The 15,488-nt window shown below is 38.4% G+C and overlaps 1 long non-coding RNA gene across 1 annotated transcript; it reads left to right on the top strand.

Annotated features, from left to right (window-relative positions):
* The first annotated feature begins 4,204 nt into the window (after window positions 1-4,204).
* On the top strand, window positions 4,205-15,283 carry LOC141937897 (uncharacterized). Its single transcript, XR_012627111.1, has 3 exons — window positions 4,205-4,252; window positions 10,130-10,308; window positions 14,988-15,283. It is a non-coding gene; the product is annotated as an uncharacterized LOC141937897 (long non-coding RNA).
* The last annotated feature ends 205 nt before the right edge of the window (window positions 15,284-15,488 follow it).

The following is a 15,488-nucleotide window of genomic DNA, read 5'->3' as shown; positions in this document are numbered from 1 at the left end:
GCATCTGTCCATCAAATTCAACTGTGAGGATGCTATCTCCTTCCACCTCTTCATATAAATCACAGTGAAACAAGAGCTATGAAATATTCCTGTCCTGTATACCTGAAGGAAGTCACTTTTATGCCATCTTAAGTGTGGAAGCACTGTTAGATGTCCATGGTATACCAGGAAAAAACAGGTTTAAAGCATTTCTCTCATTTGCCTGGGTAAAATATGATAAATCATATATTCATAACTTGAAGCTAAAGTCATAGTAAAATTCTGTTTAAATGAAGTGGATACTTATGGAAGTTATGGCATTCCTCTGGCTCTCACCTACATTGTTTGATGTCTAAGAGAAAAATCAAAATGTGTCTTGGGAGGATGCAGGGCCAAGTTCTCCCTTGTCATTTTTTGTTACATCACAAGTATTCTACAGTCCACTGAGCACTGTGGGACTGACACAGTCAGACCATCTAGCATTTAGCCCTACAAAAATGGAAGTGCTAGGTGAATAGGAACATGGGTTCAAGCCTATACAGAGCTTGTGGCTTTAACACAGTGAACTAAACCAAGATTTTTCAAATGCAGATGACAATAGCTAGCTGCATAAAAAGATTCACATCTGATTTTATAGCTGATTTTAGATTGTGCTTACCTTTAATCTCAGATGGAAGCCTCTGGAGAAAGAAAATAAATAAATAAATAAATAGAGAACAGATATTTAGGTGCTTAGCTCTGGGCATGTAAAGAGGACCACAACAGAACATCTGGGTTACCTGGATTTATTCTTTTAAGAAATGGCTGAAAGGGCTATCTCTTTGCCTTTCCTTGTGGCCTCAATTTCAAGAATATATCATTGCCTGAATTTATTTCTGCGATAATCAGTGACTGCCATGAATATCTGTAATGAACTTAGAGATCCCTTAGATGAATTCAAGCAGTTCTTGGATCAGTCCCAAAAGTGCAACGTGTCTTTTAATAACCGATCCCCTGTACATCTGGAACTGACAAATCTGTACGAGTGATAGGTCACAAAATCCCCATCCCCTATGTATGGATAATTTTAAGGAATTGGATCACTCTTTTTAAGCCTGAACTCTACATTTAGTTTCCTTTCAAGCTCCCTACTGTATCTGGTTTTCCTGTGGGCTTTTGTTTTTATTTTCATTTGATTTCAACAGATGTTATTTACTGCTATTTCCCTCTGCTTTGGAGAGGATTTATCATTGAGATGTATTTTCATTTTAGCGCACAAATACATTAAATCCAGACATGAAGCCTGACCAAAACAGCTGGAAAGTGACACTGAAATTAAGGCTATAGAGCTGCTTCTCTAATCTGCTGAGCAGTTTATATAAATGCAGTTTAAATAAAATGAGTCTGCAAACAGAAAAGCTTAAAGGATATTAAATCCTGGCTTTATAAATGATGGCCAAGCTAGCAGGAACCACCCCATAGTGTGTAATCTTTTTCTTTCATGTAACAAGGTTATCTGGCCTCACAAGCTTCTTAGGGTAAGCTTAATTAAAGCCAGTGAAGAGAAAATGCAAGAGGGGAAGGTAGCTGTTTTGATTTCAGAAAGTACGTATTTTTAAATATATATTTCTGTGAGCTAGAGTTATGTCTCCCTAGTCTTAGTGCGAGAAAGCTTAATTTCATATTTCTTTCCTATGGTATTTATACACACACTCATAGTGAGCAGGGAGAAGGAGGTGGGAGTGAGTGGACATTTCCCTTTTCCCAGGAGATAAGAGCTCACTGAATAATAAAGCTTTCCCCAAGGACAGAATATGCTACACGTGTTGGCAATGAGTTTGTCAGTGTTCCTAACATTTCTATACAGCTGTAACTCATGGATTTAATAAAATATTGATATCTGTTTCCACAGTTCTATCATGCAGCAAAAATCTTTACGTGATCTAAATTAAACACTTCTGCAATAGGCTGAAGACTGCATGTCATTTCTTGCCCTGGTGGAAAAGCTCTGTGCCACCCCATCTGCTGTTGCAAATACCAAACCTCAGAAATATCACTGAATGGGAGGGCTGTTGTAAAGGAGTGCTTGCTATTTCATTTGAGTTTCTGTTTAGCCTGGTAAAACATCCCACTATCAGTTTGTATCACTGAGCTGTTGCTGAGCTACGGGCCCAAGTCTAATCTCAGATTGATGAAATGCATCCAACATGACATTTGACTCAATCTGCTCATAAATAATAATAATACTACTTTACATTTATATAACCCTTTTCAGCAAGAGCTCTCCCAAAAGGCCTTTTTGACCTCCAATTTATCTATTGTGACTCTCACTGGAGTAGAGGCAAGCGTAATGTTCTCTACTCCACTACCACATACAGTGTGGCAATAGCCGCGAGACAAATTACATTTACGATGAGATTCCAGTCATCTTAGCTATGTGATGCTCAATAATCCATCCCAGCAGAGATCACCTGTAACATTATTAGCATCTCAGTCACTCAGACAGCTGTCAACTGTATAAAAAGCTACCTGCCCAATAAGTACTACCCCCTTTCTTCCAAATCTGGAATTTCCAACCCTTAAATAATTACACAGACCTTAGCTTGACAATATTTACTCCAGAAAAATAATACTTTTAAGTGTAGGATTTTACAATTCACTGTCGTCTAGAACCAGAAGTTTCACGAAGTTGAAAAAAGAGGTTCATGGACTTTGTCTGGATTTAAGGCGTTTGTGCCTCAACCCTAACCAAGGAAATACTGAAACATTGAAATTTACCACTGTGACACTGTCACATCAAAAAGGTTGTATAAGTCATATCAAAATATGGCTTTGTTCTGCTTGTAGTCAGAATTTTTTTCCACTTTGGCTTGTAAGGCTGGATTTTCAAAGGCATCTAGGCATCAAACAATGCAGATAGGGATTTTCAGATTCATGTGCTGTGCCTATTGCAGCTGTTGAAGCCTAAATCCCATGAATAAAATTGCCTTTGATAAATCGTGAAGGCTGGCTTTAACAATCTGCCAACGCACAGCACCTATCTACATATCCGTCTAAGCAACTCACTATAAGACATTTTCTCCCTGTTCCCGCTGAAAGCAGAAGTACAGTTCCTATTGCCTTCTGGAGGAACAGAATTTAGCCAATGTGGCATTTTTACATCTGTGTAAAACTCTTTTTTTTGTTTAATACACAGAGTATAATGTAATGTTTTTTAAACAATCTTTAATTACCTGCGTTACTTTAAAATATCTTTATGGCTCACAGATTATGCCAAAGACAGCTGATGACAAACTTTATAAGAATACATGGAATACACAGCAATAAAAAGGGAACACACCAACTCTGGCACTTGAAATTCTCAGCTTGTGTATGAAAGATGCAATCATAAATTCTTGTTCTGGATCAGGAAGAACAAGGATGTGAACCTTGCAGTGAGAGCTCAAGGATTTTAGCTATTCTGGAGTGATTTTTTATGATCTCTGGTTTTATTTGTAAAATTTTAAAGCAGCTTCTTGTTAATCCAGTTTAGCTCTATTCCCAAGATTATGCCCATAAAGCCATTATATAGCACCTCATTCTTGCAAAGAGGCCAATGTGATGAGCAATTACCAAAAGTAAACAGGATGCTGATCTTATAAGTTATAGATTGAATAAATACTGTAACAGAATATAAGAAAAAAGTCTAGTGGACCAGTGATTTTACTCGACACATCTTGGCCTGTTCTGTCCTTTTTTTTTCTTACTTGCTCATAAACTTGTCCCCACATCCAAACCTGCAGCATTTCCCACTTCTGTTTGGTGTCTACATATCACCCCTCGAAAAGTAGGATATATATTTGCTATACAGAAACAGTAGTTTTCAAATCTCTGTTTAGACTAAGGCCCCAGGTAGGGTTAAAAATGCTTCAGCTCCAACAGCAGACATCCCATAAACTCTTACAGTTAAGTTAAATATATACTAAATGCCAGCTTTGCAGTTTGGCATCTGATAGCAAGTTGAAACCAAAAGGTTAAGTCAGTGGTTCTGATCTTGTAACCTAAGTCTGAGATACTCATTCCTACCATCCTTCAGATGAAGTAATCACATAAAAATAAAGCACTTTCTAATAAAAACAGTAAGTGTTCAGACCTCTGTTCAAGACAGAAGGAATTTTCATAGTTCTGGTTTTATGGACTGTAGACTAGGATAGCAAAAGTATGTTGATTTTCTTACAGGGGATAGAAATAAAGTGAAATGAAAGCAGATGGATCTGCCCTAGCAGTGAACCATTGGATACAATACTTTGCTTCAGTGAGTATCCAAATTATTTTCAGGTAGTTTGGCACATAGGTAATTTATGTGCTTCGTTCTCTGCCTGCTATTTAGAAGCTGTTTCTCAAGTAGGGATTGTTCTCTGAACTGTTCACCTTTGCATGCACTATTTCACTCTTAACTCTTCTAATATTCTTCTTAAGGTTAACTTAGTGAAGTGAATTCAATATACTTTTTTTGTTGCTCTCAGACTCTGCTTGTGCCTGGGGTCAAACAAAATCTGCACGGGTGCTCTTAGGTGACTGCTTACTTGATGACTGCACGTATCACGTAACAGAGGCTGTCCCAGCCATAATATGTTTGCTATCACTGACCAGAAGAAACTATTAGGGCACAGTGTCCCTGCAGAGGATAATATGACCAAGTACATTTTTTTTTGACCAAATATATAAATTCTTCTTTAGACACCTCAAACACAAAAACTGACTTCTAGATGTAGTACATTTCATCCAATATTTTGGTGTATAAAACAGAAGACTGAAGCACAAATTATTGTCTCAGATGAGCTGTACCAGATGACTCGGTGTTAAAATAAACAGCACAGATACCCCATTTTCCAGATCCCACAAACAGCAAACCAAAGTGTTCATTTGGCTGAGAAACATCAGACACTCACTCATATCAAAATGAGCTGAAGATGATGGTGGTCACAACGAGGAGACAATGATGGTCTCCTAGAGTTCCCCTGTCTCCATTGCAGGATGGAGTTGGGCTCAACAAGTCACCGCACCTCTAGGCTCTGCCTCAGCAGCCTCCTTGCCTCACTTCCTAATACACAGAGCGGTTCAAACACCCCCAACATCCCTGTATCAGCAGAGCACCGCTGTCAACCCCAGTATGGGAGGTATGCTTGAAGGGCTTGTGAGCTACGTGTGATACAACATACGGAGAGTCAAGAAATGCACGTGGAGTCTGAGAGTGTTCAAGCTCCCTGGGGATAAGAAGCCCTGGTTTCTACAAGAGATCCTTACTTCTGTAATCCTCATTGAGACATTTAAAAATCTGACAATATTTTTATCTTTACTGGTATCAGTTCTCCCCTTCACTTGGTGGTGGAGTGGGTCTAGGGTAGAGAAGTGATACTATTGCTATTGACAGGTACTAAAACTTAACCGAGGAGGCAGCTGGAAAACCAAATACTATCCACAATGGGACTTTGATACCTGGAAATCATAATACTGAACTAAGTATCCAGGCTTTCTATACAAAAAGACTGAAACAGAGTATGATACACATATGCCCCAGTGCCTACCACAAACCAAGTTAAGAAAAAAGCAAACAAAATCCCCCCCCCTCCAAATAGTCAATCAATCCAAATGTGTATAACAGCAGCATTATTATAAAGAATTTCTGGGTATCACCACTATATCTATCTGGATTAAGCTACAAATACACATGAACTTATATCTTTGGAGATTCCTAAATCTTTCAGAATCATCTGAAAGTTTATGGAGCTGACATGAGTAGATTTACAGAAGAGGATAAATCTTGGCAAAACACTGCATTGTAGTTCAATTATCCTGCTTCAGGGAAATCTAATTTAGTTGCTGGAATGCAATCACTTCCGATAAGGTTTGATACTAACATCATTATCTATCTGTAAACGTATCTTCACCAGATGTTCTTTCTAAGGCAACTAAACAAAATTGATAGCCACCCACTTCAAATAGCAAACTATTTGTTGTTGCTGTAACTTGCAAAACATCTAGTCAGAGGTCAGTAACTAATTTTATTAAGAAAAAAAGAGACTGTAGTTTCCTCTAAAAAAATTCCCCATGTATTTATTACTTCAGTGTTCATTTTCTATGTAATTCTCCCGGTACAGTACTTCATTACTGCATGGCCCACTTCCTACAGACTACTCTGATGTGCCATTTCCTGGAGGGTGAAATGAAGTCCAGCATCTCATCTCATGGGTGTTTGAATGAACTATTCCAAAACGTGATGTTTAAGGATGTTGGGAAACTGCTTTCCCATGTTTCCCTAACAGTTTCAATAAATGCAGCTGAACACATTTTCCATCGTTCAAGTTGCGTCAAGACACCTTAAAGGCAAATAATGCATATCTCCCGAAGACCTTTTACACTGCAGGATTGTGACATTAGGTGCAACTAGAACTCATGCCGACACCCCATGGCCAATGTCAAACAGGGTAGGTAGGTAGGGCACCAATTAGGGTCACAGAGGCACAGCCCTGGCTAACTGCACAAATACTTACTCAGGGGACCTGCAGCCACAACACACCCCACATTACTGGCAGCTACACTCTTCTTGATAGATTAAAAATCTGGGTACATGTTATGGAGCTGCAAGCATGTTTCTAGAAAGTATCCTTTGCATAAGAAACAGTCCCACTTGACTCTCTGATCTACTTCCATACCCTTCTATTAATAATATTAGTGATACAAACCTATTACTATAGCAGTATTACTCCAGTTTATGACTTATATCCGAAAGCCTTACTTTGAAGTTCTCCTCATGCAATTTATCAGCTCCATCCTCAGAGCTTGAGGTACCTTACTGTCATGTTTAGGCAGAATGTTGATCAGGGTTGCAGGTTTCCCCATTTACAGGATGTCACTATTGCAAGGAGAGTTAAGAGTGATTCATTCGGATCATTTCTCATTTTCAGAACAGACGTCAGAAATAGCATTTTTCATTGTCTTGCTTGAAGATGAGGTGTTAGGCTAAATGGCTATTCAGTTAGACACTGGAAAGCCATTCTTATGTTCTTACATGTTTTAATGTTCTCTGATATTTGAGGAAATAAATACTAGAGGTTCTGAGTTGCAGCATGGTGGCATTTGGAGTGCATGAAAACAAGGAATGCAATGCGGTGCTGACACTGAAGCTATTTCTACTCTACAATTAATTGACAAATTCTATCACAACTAATTTGTATTTATGAAACCTCATAATAGACCCAAGTGGTTTTTTTAATGTTAAGCCTATCCAGTATAATCACACTGTAGTGAATGTATCTATTGTTAGCATTAGCACTGAGAATTTAAATCTTGAATAGATTTTTGTTACCTAGGGAAATTTACATATGTAAATTTAAGCAGCAAAAATCCCCAACCTATCCGTATTTTAGTTTTTTTGGTTTGTATGGTAAAAACCTTAAAATAATTAATCTTTTGTAGGGGCACAGTTTAGCAAGGTCTGCTGTTTTGAAAATAGACCTTTAAGCTTTGTAAGCTTGCAAAATTTGCAAATAGATGAGAACTAACTCTTAGTAAAGGAGATAAGGTAATAAAGTACGTACTCTTTAACTAATTGTTGACTTAATGCCTAAAGATCTTGTGAAACAACTTCTGTTATGATAGGTATTAATATAAATTAGATCAGCTGTGAGCATGGTTTCTCTTTTCTTAAAAGCTGAATATATTTGCTGTGACATTACTGTAAAAACCTCTGGAGATGCTCTGTGGATAATTATGAATATGGAATTACTTTCCTTAGCATTAAACTACACTGAAACATTTGACTCCTAGCTGTATTACCTGTTTTGTTCCCACAACCCCACCAAACAAACTTCATACATAAGTCCTGTACCTTCAGTTTAAACATGAGAGCACACATCATAGCCATTCTTCTCCCAAATAGCCACTGGCTTATCAGAAGAGAGAACTGGACTCTGCAAGTGAAATTTTGTAAAATTTTGTTTAATAAACCCAAGTGAATCTATGCAAAGAACACTTGGTCTTTGTCCAAGGATTCACAAAAACCTGTTACCTCAAAGTAAGAATGTGCCATTGGGAGTGGAAGGAAGCCCAGACTGGTGTATTTCCACACCTCCAATAGCAATGCAGTGTGATGACTATTGGAAAGTCAACATATTCCAACTCAGTTATACACAGTTATTCTCTTCATAGTTTAAGAAAAAGCCTGCACTATCTTGGATACCACTACATAGAAGCACTTGACGTTCTTGACTACAATACAGTCTTCTCATACTCAGAAGAAAATGTCATTTGTCTCTCAGAGGGGCTCTCTCATGAGAGCCATCAACATCATTTGATCTGACAGCAGACAATAACTCTCTTCAGAACAAGGTCTTTACCTACAAACAGCTGTACCTGAGCAACAAATACATGAGAACATTTATACTCTCTAGAGAAACGGAGAGTTGTGTGCAGAGAACCATGGTCAGCAAGGTAGTGGTACACAAATACAGAAGGGGATTAAAGGAGGACTCCCATGTTGTGCTTCTGTGGCTCACTTACTTTCTGTGGCTCTCCGTACTGCAATTCCTATTCTGCTTTAGAGGAGGGACCTATGGAGCATCCAGATGAAGCTGCAGAGGTGTGGGAAAGCAGGGCTGATACAGGGGCAAGGCTGTGACTCCTGTTTATGAAAAGTCCCACAAAGAAAAACTGGTACTGGAAGTAATTAAACCACCATTCAAACAGGGCGCTGGCTGCTGTTGCCTGTAGTCCTTCAAGATGGTGGAGAGATTCATCAGTTCCAGTGAGACCTGATACCACTCATCTCTGGCTGCAATTTAAGCCAAGTTAAATAGCTCCCAGGCCCTCAGTAACAGAGTGACTCAAACTGGAGCTTGGTTCTCAAGTGCTTTATTTTACTTCACATCATCGAAATTTTCCCCTTATATGGTATGAGTATTTCCAGCACAAGTCCTGCTTTTCTTTATCATGTCTAAACCTACAGCAGCAGAAATAACAAATATGATCAGGGAAAGCTCTGGAAAAGCATCTGTCAAGTTGTTTGGGGTTTATTATCCCCAGGATGAAACTAAGACAGGTTGCTGACACGAAGGAACAACAATTGTCTTTTCAGAAAGCCTCTTACCTTACTCTGTGTTAACAGGAACAGTTAGATTAGCAGGGGACATTAATTAATCCCCACTGGTATTACATATCCTATTCTCTGAAAGGCAGGACATACATTTTAGATAAGATTTTGCAAGTACAACCAGCACAGACCACAGTGAAAGAGACAGGTACAAAAAGGTATAAGGATTTTCTCTGACTGCAAAATGATCCTTGTCTCAGATGCTTTGACTGGACCCAGGTCACAAGAATATCCTTTCCTTCAGATTTGTACCCAAGGACAGGTACAGTTCTGTGGCTCTTAAAATGGACTTCAGACAGTTGTCTACTTTTTAGCTTGTATACTATTAAAAATCCTCTTTGTCTTTGCAATGTTAATACCCAAAGCATCCATGGTTCAATCCAAACTGCCACAGGAGCCCATGAATGAGCTGCACTGTACAAAGATTAAACAAACTTTCTCCTCTTCTACCAGTCATCTCAAAACAGGTTATCAGGATTGTACCTGACTGCCTAAGGCACTCAAAGTCTATTTAGGCTAGTTATTTATCAGAAGATATCCAAAATAAGTTACATGTATTTTCTGCTCTGTGCTCATTTCTCACAGCTGGGTTTAACCTGAAAGTAAGATTTGTTTCCAATTTCTGATTCCTGATAATAGTTTAAAAAATCAGAGGGGTAAGAATAGGGTTGGTTTTGGTTGGTAGGTTTTCTCATTTATTTTTTTTTTTAAACAAAAGGATGACAATAATAACAAATAGTCTTGAGCAGAAAATACGGTTAACTTATTTCTTAAAACTTGCTTAGATTTTAATCTGAGAATGTCTATGCATATGATGGCACTTGAAAATAACTTTCTTAGTGCAATAGCTTTATAGGAGTGATTTGAAATATCAGCTCATTTAAGATTACTACATATTGCTTTCTTTTTTAATTGCAAAAAACAATGCATTAGACATGATGGTTTATTTAATGTTTGTAGTTATAAGCCTATTCAGAATGATCTTAACACTAATATGGTAGAAGCGTTAACCACATTGTTCTCTTTCCTTCTGATTTTCAGTTGTGGTCTTAATATGGTCTTAATATATCAAGCAACCCTGTTATAGCACAGACCTGGTTCCACCAAGCATTGGAAGCCATCTTTGACAGAGTCAGTTTTGGCCATTACTCCTGTCCATGCTGAAGAACAGAGCCTGGGGTCAATAGACTGACCTCTAAACCAGAGGATCTCCGCGTGTGGTGCGCAAACTACCCACAATGTGTAAAGCATCAGAAAGTATTTTAAATGATGGGGGGAAGGGTGGGGGGTGGGGAGCTGGGATGCAAAAAAATTTTCCCATCCATTGAATCAAGGAAAGAATTTAAAAGGAGAGGAAATACAAGTACTGGGTGACTATTTAAAATTTAGTTTAATTTTTATTTGACTGTGAACGTAACTGTGTCAAGCCATGCACATGTTCAACAGTAAGAACAGTTATCTGTTCTATCTTGTATCAGTGCAAGTGCAACCTTGACTTTCTGAGGTTGTCCTGCAGGACTTGCCTATTCAGGGTGCATAATCTTTATTACTGCTGAAGGCTTTAATATTATCTCATCGCTTTGGTAATCACTAGAGCATAAAAGAAAACAGGTATTCCATGAATCTGTTTGTGGGATCACTTTTCAAAACAGAACAACTGTAATTTATGTTAGAAAGTTGTGTTTCATAATCTAAGGGGTCACAAAATTCTAAGTACACATTGACAAGGAAAAGCTAAAACTGGTGTTTGCTTTTAGCCTAGTTTGATCAAGCTCAATTTCTGCACGTGAGTTTGTGTGTGCTTTTATCTGCCTCTCTTATCCAATGAAGTAACATTTAGGCCAATTTCAGCAACATTGGACAGAGAGTAAAGGTCTGTGAAGTAGGTCTCAACATTCTGGATGTCAAATTTTCTACAAAATTACAGGAAACTGGTAGCCAGGTAGAAATGAAAGGCCATCCATTGCCTGCACTGAGTCTGTTACAGTGTGACCTCAATTCATACTAAGCCTCGGGGAATTTACAGAGGATAGAGAAGTCCCGAGTGTCCCAACATGAGAAAAGTTTCCATCTGCACTCAAATCTTTATTAACTGTAACAAAAAATCCTACCATGGGACTCCAAGACACCAAGAACCAGATCTCCTTACTGCCATTGTCAACTAAACCACTTTCTCAGTTCTGTTCAGGTGTGTTAGCAACCTGCATGAGTAATAAAATCTCCACAGAGAAGAGCCCTTGCTCTGCCATATAAAACCATTAGTCTTCGGGTTGGTGGCTCATAAAAAATGACTCCTGTACAGTCTGTTTGATCTCATCACATTACCACTTATCATGGTGCAAGCAGTTTTGTTCCTGAATCCAAATTCTGGAAGGTGAGAAGGTATGTAGGATGTCCCACCTCATACTAGGAGGCTGAAAACCATGTAGATACTGGCATTCATGTTCATGCACTGCACTTTCAACTAAGTCATCTTGCTCTGTGCTTAGCATGAATCTATGGAGAGGAGCTAAGACAAACTTAACAGCTTTCTTCCCCCTCACCCCTTTTTCTCAGCCACGCCCCCCCTTTGGTTTCTTTATTATAAAGACATCTAAGAAAGGTTTAAACCCCAGCACACATTACAGTTGCTCAAACTCATACCCAACTGCCAGTGGCACCAGCTACAATGCAGACATACAACTCTCCTAGGAATGCCCTTCACACTGAGAGATAGAGGAAGATATGAATAACCTATCGCCTCCAAGAAATCTAGGTATTCAAAGTCCTTAGGCTATTCCTTGTTCTCACAGAAACAGAAGACAAAAGTGCCCTGATTTTTTTAATAAGTACAGGTTTTGATCATTTTTTTCTGTACTTCCTAGTCTTCCTGGCTAGTTAACTAAAATGTAGCACAAAATACAGCTTGTAAAAAACATGAGACGCATGGTGTTCACAGAGAGGGGAGTGGCTGCAGAGATGCTATGAGAGGGAAAAGAAAAGGATTTTAGTAGAGTATTTTATTAACTATTGCCCTTTTCCTTATCGTTGATTACACTTGCATTTTGGAACATCACTATTCTAGCTACTAAGGAGAAAAATTAGCTCTATCCCAGCTGAAACCAGGACGAGGAATAACTTATTCTTCCACTTCCACGTCAAATTCCACTTGCTTCCCTTGATACCTACTGATCACACAGACTGGGTGAGAATAAAGTAAGCATGGAGGGTAACATTTGGAAACTGACAATTAACAAGGAATTTATCATGCAGTACAAAGTAATGTGTCATAATGCTACCTACCACTTTTAGAAACTTGATTATAAACTGAAAGAACAATAATAAAAAGTGTGATTAGTATGAAATACTTATATTGTCCACACTTGGGAGAGAAGGATTCTATCACACTAAAAAATGCCATAGGATTCAGCAGTTAGACTTCTTAATTCTGAAAGATGCTATAAAAAAGTTTGGAAGTACAAAATCTAGTTGAGAGTGGAAGCTCTGCTGTATTTAACAAATGACCAAGATACCTCACATCAGCTTGCATACCTGTTTGGAACAAGGTGAAGGATCTACTCCAGTTTCTCCATAGGACTCACCTTGTTTTGGGGGACGATCAGAAGTTTCTCAGGGAAATTGTAAGTCTTGAGTATACATCCGTCCTAAAATAAGTCATGAGAACAACACTGTTATTAATTTTTCATTAAAGACTCTCTAAGAACATAAAAGACTGCAGTACAATATTTCAATTCCCCTTTCTTATAAAATGCTCTGATTTAAATAAATATATAGAAAAAACAAAGAAGTCTCAACTCAAGTATAATCCTGGCTGTGACTATGCTCTCCCCAAAGCTGCTGAAGCTATGCTCTTATAACAGAGGCAGAAAAGCCACCATCTCATTCAAAACCCCTTGTGGGACATGACCAGAGCCAGTCTGAGTCTAAGACAGAAATGTAAGAGCAAGTTACCTCATTGCAGAGATACACAAAGACAGAGCTAGAGAGGACCAACAGGGCTTCAGGCTGATCACTAGATAAAAGAACAGTTGTTAGAGAGCCAAACTTTTGAAGGCTTATCTGCCTTTCTAATTTGGAACTGATGGCTTTAATTTGGTTGTTGAGGCTGGGGAATCCATGAGTTCAGGACATGAGTTCTACATCTGTACCCTGCTTCTGGATTGGGAAATTGATTAATGGGCTTGAAAGACAGCTAAGGCTATCACAGCTGCAGAATAAAAATAAAGTAAGCTAGTTAGCAGCTTTGATCTTCTAAAAAGGCAGGACAAATAATAGAGCTTCACCACATACCAGAAGGCCTTTCACACTGAAATACTGCTGGTTCACTTCTATGGCAGTGCGAAGGCAAACTGCAGAGTGTGGAACAAGTCGCAGTAAGCTGGTAAAGAAAGCAATTAGCAGGAGCGGAAAACTCCAGGCTATTTCCCTTCTTCCCACACATTACTTTAAGAAAGAACTACTGCATGACACATAACTCCCCTTGCTACCTACTTTAATCTATACTCAAAGAACATTAAGCAGGTAAGGCAGGGTAATGTTGCTCACCCAGCTGAAACTAAGTAAAGATGAACAGGGAAGATCCATCTATCTTCTCTTCCAAAAAAGAACTAGAGGATGTCAAAGAAAACTAGCAGGTGGCAAGTTCAAAACATGTATTACGTTTGGCGTGTAATGTCTAGGGAATCTCCCTGGCACAGAATGCTATTGATTTCAAAAAAATTACCTGGGTTCAGAAAGCAATCTGGCAAAAAAAGAAGTGGGAAAAGAACAGAACTCTTCATTTTTATCATTTTTGTAGAGCTGAACTAAATGACTGTAAATGGCTATCTTAGCCAGAAAACATAGAAGAGCATTGTGGAAATAATGTTGGCAAACCTGCAGAAAAAATATTAGATGCCTGTAAAATGAGAAGATGTTGGTTTTGTTCACTAATATGTGAAATGCAGTATTGTTTACTGACTTGTCTTTTGTGTATCTTAGGCTTTGTGATTACACTGCTGACAGTTTACACCTAGACATATATTTAGCAAATATAACAAATTAGGTGAAGAGGTCAACAAGTAGAGAACAAAAGGGATCAAATATATCCAAGAATGAAATCTGCATTATAAATAAAACAACATACAGTGAGATCTTTTCATCTGGCCGAACTACAGCAACTACTCTACTAATCCCATCAAATCTTATATTATATACTCCACTGTGAAACACCTGGCATCAGGCACAGTCTAAAAATCAGTTGGAAGAAGCAGTGTCTCTCAAATGCCATGCTACTTACATGCCACATGTGCTCTGCTTCTCTAAAGACATTTGCCACAACCACTTGGACGGGCCAGCTACAGAAACCTACTTAGGATCTGCTTACATTCCATTTTTAGTTTGTTATTGCTGTTGGGTTTCTGTTCAATCAATATACAGTGAAAGGATTAGCCTAATTTCCTCCAGAACCAGCCATAGTGTGACACCCTGGCAGTGTGTGTGCTTCGGCATGTTCAACTAAAATTACAGAATATGGAAGAGGACTTAAAGATATTCAGCTCCTACAGGTTTCATACAAGACATTGCAGAGGAGAAGAAAGACTGGAATTAGCAGTTTTGAAAGTTCATTCCCCCGAAGCATCTTTATCTTTTCAGGCAATTTTACAGCCAAACATGGCAGCCCACATTTTGCCAATACTCTGCCGAGGAGAGCTGATAGGGGAAACACAGGAAAATTTCTTGGTGTTTGCAGAGAGGCAGAATATCTTTGCATATTTCAGCTAAAAAACCCATTTAACCAAGAGGCATAATCTATGAGATTCCTTCATCCTATTGCTTAGAGAAATGCTTGGTTTTTTTCTACAGAAAGTGAGTGTCTTGCTCTGTTTATTCTGCTTCTTGCTCTCTTTTTTTCTTACAGTGACAAGCTTAGCCTGCTCCTTTCTTTACTCCTCCATTGGACAGTGAAGAGTTGGATTTTCAGTTATATTTTCTATTCTGCTGAATGCTTTCTCCACTGGGAAAGCATCCTAAAACTCTTCTTCAAACTTCATCATTTTTTCTTCTAAAGTGAAGCACCACTGCATAATATGAAGAACTTGATATGTTTTTAAATCAGTAAAGGATATTTTTGTCTCTGGTATTATTACAAATTGTACCTTTGCAATATGTTATTTACTCACACATTTACTTCACTCACTCTCTTAATGGCAATAAGATCACGACTGCAAGCCTGAATTCTATCCATTTGTCTTATCTGGGCTCTTCTTTGCTTGCTACTATCTCTGTCTCTGACAAAACACTGGCTTGTACACCTGTGTACAGCTTAAAATTAATAAATGTTCCATTTGCTTTCAGGCTAAGAGCTCATTTATCTTCTGCTGAAATCTTGTCCGTTGCTCTTGTGAAGGATTACCTTGCA

Source organism: Strix uralensis, chromosome 2 (assembly GCF_047716275.1).
Source record: "Strix uralensis isolate ZFMK-TIS-50842 chromosome 2, bStrUra1, whole genome shotgun sequence".
NCBI classification, from domain to species: Eukaryota; Metazoa; Chordata; class Aves; order Strigiformes; family Strigidae; genus Strix; species Strix uralensis.
The sequence above is the reverse complement of the archived record's forward strand: the minus strand, read 5'-3'. Positions and strand labels throughout refer to the sequence as shown.